The sequence below is a fragment of the Mus pahari genome, chromosome 10, assembly GCF_900095145.1.
Source record: "Mus pahari chromosome 10, PAHARI_EIJ_v1.1, whole genome shotgun sequence".
Classification (NCBI taxonomy): domain Eukaryota; kingdom Metazoa; phylum Chordata; class Mammalia; order Rodentia; family Muridae; genus Mus; species Mus pahari.
In genome coordinates, this window is record NC_034599.1 from 73,040,294 (window position 1) to 73,044,694 (window position 4,401).

The window sequence follows — 4,401 nt, forward strand, 5'->3', positions numbered from 1 at the left end:
CAAATAACTACAGAATTTTAGCATTCCAAGGACAGTATCAACATCTCCAAATGTGCAAATGTTCTATCACCGTTAATCCCCTGTTGCTGTCTTCACCCTAGGTGCTTCTCCTTACCTCTGCCCTCTCAGATCTGAGCCCCTCACTTGCTTCCTAGGGTGGTGATGTCTGTCATGTTCAAACGCTGGGATCGCCGGGCATGGTGGTGCATGCCTTTAATCCCAGCACTCGAGAGGCAGAGGCAGGTGGATTTCTGAGTTAGAGGCCAGCCTGGTCTACAGAGTGAGTTCCAGGACAACCAGGGCTACACAGAGAAACCTTGTCTCGGAAAACAAACAAACAAACAAACAAACAAAAAACGCTGGGATCAATTCCATTTTACTTCTTCCTTCTAACCTGATGATAGCTACATAGGAGACTACATTCTTCTCAGCAGCCCACAGACATTTCTCCAGTGTTGGCGACATGCTAAGACACTGTCTCAACAAAAGTCACGAATTGAAATAACCTCTGTATTCTATCTGACCAGGATAGAATAAAGCTGATATCAACAGTAATAGAAACTGAGCTAAGTACGCAAACCAAACTTAGGGAGACTGAGAAAACCTGTCTCAGGGGAAAATAATTAGAAATTTGTTGTGTTTTGTTTTGGCTAGCCTGGTCTACAGAGTGAACAGAGTGAGTTCCAGGACAGCCAGGGCTATACAGAGAAACCCTGTCTCGAAAAACCACAAAAAAAAAAAAAAAAGAAAGAAAAAAAGAAAAAACAAAAGGCATGTGCCACCACTCCCCAGCTACTATTTTCCTCATATTTTAATTGTTGACAAAATCTCCAGAAATATCCTGACCAATACTGTTTCATTCAAAATTTGCTTTTTTTTTTGCCGGGCGTAATCCCAGCACTCAGGAGACAGAGGCAGGCAGATTTCTGAGTTCGAGGCCAGCCTGGTCTACAAAGTGAGTTCCAGGACAGCCAGGGCTATACAGAGAAACCCTGTCTCAAAAAAACAAACAAACAAACAAAATGTGCTTTTTTTTTCTGAAACTGAAATGTCCCTACCCATAACCTACTCCACTACACTGGACCTACTCTGCACACAGCATTTGGTTCCTGGCATTCCACCATGAAGGGGCACAAGAGCCTCCTGTATTGATAGAATTCTGCAAGGCAGACTAAGGTTTTGGGAGGATGGGGGGCGGGGTGAGATGCCAAAGCTTTTGAGCCCAGACTCCATTTTAGAGCACCTGACCTAAGTTTGCACTCAGGTAAACTGACAGGCTGGTACCTGGCATTAGTTTCCAAGTTGCCTCCAACAAAACCCAAGCCAGTCTCTAGGCTAATCCCAGTAAGACCACAATTTCCAGGTTATACCCTCAACAAGACCATTGTCTCCAGGTTATTCCTCCAACAATCCTGCACCCCAGGTTACAAGCCCACCCCCTGCCTAAGGACCACCAACGCAGAGGGGAGCAGAGTTACATTTATGATCTGACTCCAGCACCAGCCAATTATGCTAACAGCCACAGCAGCTTTCCAATTAGAAGTTCGCACATGTATTCCCTGCTTGCTGATTACTATAAAGCCTTGCCCTGATAGACATTTGGAGCTCCCCCACTACCAAAACCATCCTTCGTGGTGGTGGTGGTGGTGGTGGTGGTGGTGGTGTATTGGGAGGGTCCGAGCTAGCTCGAATAGAATAAAGACCCTGCTGTGAGTTGCATTAGACTGGCTCCTCTGTGTGTGTTTGAGGATCACTAACATTTCCCTGGCATAACAGTGTTTTAAGATAAGGCTTCTCTGTGTACACTTGCCTGATCTGGAACTCGCTCTGTAAACCAGGTTGGCCTCAAACTCACAGGTCCACCGGGCTCTGGCTCTGCCTCTGCCTCTGGCTCTGCCTCTGCCTCTGGCTCTGCCTCTGCCACTGCCTCTGCCTCTGCCTCCGCAGTGCTGGATTAAAAGTGTGTGCCACTACCTCGAATTTAGACAGAGCTATTTTGTAATTGAGTGGAAACAAATTTCCCTTATACTCCAAATAGGAAGTCTTTCATCTGTGTTTAGTTACTGGATCAAACATGTACTTGCTTTAGCAATGATCATTTCCTGAGGGAAACATAAAAAATAATTTTGCGGGCTGGTGAGATGGCTCAGCGGTTAAGAGCACTGACTGCTCTTCCAAAGGTTCTGAGTTCAAATCCCAGCAACCACATGGTGGCTCACAACCATCCATAATGAGATCTGATTCCCTCTTCTGGAGTGTCTGAAGACAGCTACAGTGTACTTAACCTATAAATAAAATAAATTCCTATAATAAATACCTATAAATAAATAAATCTTAAAAAAATAATTTTGAGACAATATCGCATGTAGCTCAAGGTAGCCTGGAGCTCACTATATAACTAAAGATGGCCCTGAATTTCTTTCTGTTCTAGCTCCCAAAGAGTTAAGAGTATTATGTGCCACCTAGTCCTGTTCTTGAATTGCTAGGGATCAAATTCACAGCTTCACTGATGCTGGGCAAGGTCAATCAAGTCTCCTACAGCTCCATCACCTCAGCTTGTTTGCTTGTGTGAAGTCAGGGTAGCTAAAGCTGACCTCCAAGTGGCTGAAAATGATCTCAAACTCCTGACCCTTCCGCCTCTAACTTTTAAATGCTGGGATTTCAAAGTATATCACCTGGCCCAATTTAAAACAGAGGCAGACTGGTCAGATGCTGGTGGCCCAGGCCTTTGATCCTAGTGCTAGGGAGGCAGAGGCAGGCAGATTTCTGAGTTCGAGGCCAGCCTGATCTACAGAGTGAGTTCCAGGACAGCCAGGGCTACACAGAGAGACCCTGTCTCAAAAAAGAAAAGGAAAAAAAAAAGCAAACTAAAAGGAGAGAGAGAGAGAGAGAGAGAGAGAGAGAGAGAGAGAGAGAGAGAGAGAGAGAGAGAGAGAGAGAGAGAGAGAGAGAGAGAGAGAGAGAGAGAGCAGTGGTTAAGAGCACTTGTACTTACAGAGAACGTGGGACTGAGTCCCAGCACTCACATGGTGGCTCCTAACTCTTGTTCAGTCAGGGAATTGGATGCTTTTTCTAAGCTCTCAGGCACCAGAAACACACCTGGTACACAGGTATACACGCGAGAAAAAACACTCATACACATAATTTTGTTTTATTTTGTTTTTGGCTTTTTCGAGACAGGGTTTCTCTGTGTAGCCCTGACTGTCCTGGAACTCACTCTGACCAGGCTGGCCTCAAACTAACAAGAGATCCACCTGCCTCTGCCTCCCAAGAGCCGGGATTAAAGGCGTGGGCGCCACCACCGCCTGGCATAATTTTTTTTTAATCTAAAAATTAATTTAAAGCAAGGCCTACACAGAGAAACCCTGTCTAGAAAAAAAAAAAGAAAAGAAAAGAAAACAATCAAACAAAAAATTTAAAATAGGCCAAACCCAAACTTTTTATTTCCTTCAAAATATTTGAATGGTCTAGAACGCTAAGGTCAGAATTCTCAAGGACAGATTCAGAATGCAGTGGAGACTGGTACATTAGCATCCTTTGTCTTCCCAGAGCCCACAGGAGGTGGGACGGTGTCTTTTGAATGCTCCCTGCTGGGAACCTTGGAGGACGGCGAGGGCTACAATCCCTCCTTCAGATCTCAGCATTGGAATAAGAATAGCCTCTCATCCAGAGATTAACAATACTTATTACAGGGCTGAAGAAATGCCCGGTTTAAAGCATTTGTTGTTTTTGCAGAGGATTAGGGTTCGGTTCCCAGCACCCACCTGGTAAGCTCATAAGGGCCCACTCCAAGAGACATTCAGCACCCTCCTCCAACAACACACACATACAGTATACCTACATATGCATGTACAAAAATCTATACCTAGTAAAAATTGAATTAAAAAAAAAATATATTTATTGAACACAGGAGTGGTGCTCTTAACTGTAATCCCAAAGAGTCAGAAGGCTACAGGATTGATGTTTGAGAAGAGCCTGCCTCAAAAAAACAAAATTTAAGAAACATACAATTGTGTATGTGTGATGTGTATATATCTATCCCAATGTTGATGTGAATATATGTGGAGTATATGTGTATATGTATGGTGACATATATGTATGGATTTATCTCAATAGTGATGTGTATATAGAGATATTCATATATGTATGCATATGGTGATGTCTACCACTCAATGGTGATATAAATGTAGTATAACTCGTTTATCTGGTCACTGTTGTTAGTTATCATCCTGATTCGACTTAGGCTCAGGACTGTATATTCCTCCCTTCAACCCTTATTTTCAGAGAGGATACAGAAGCACACTACTTATGTACCCACAGTCAGTGGGAGATTCCTACTCTAATGGATAAAAAGTACAAATGAGCCGGGCATGGTGGTGCACGCCTTTAATCCCAGCACTC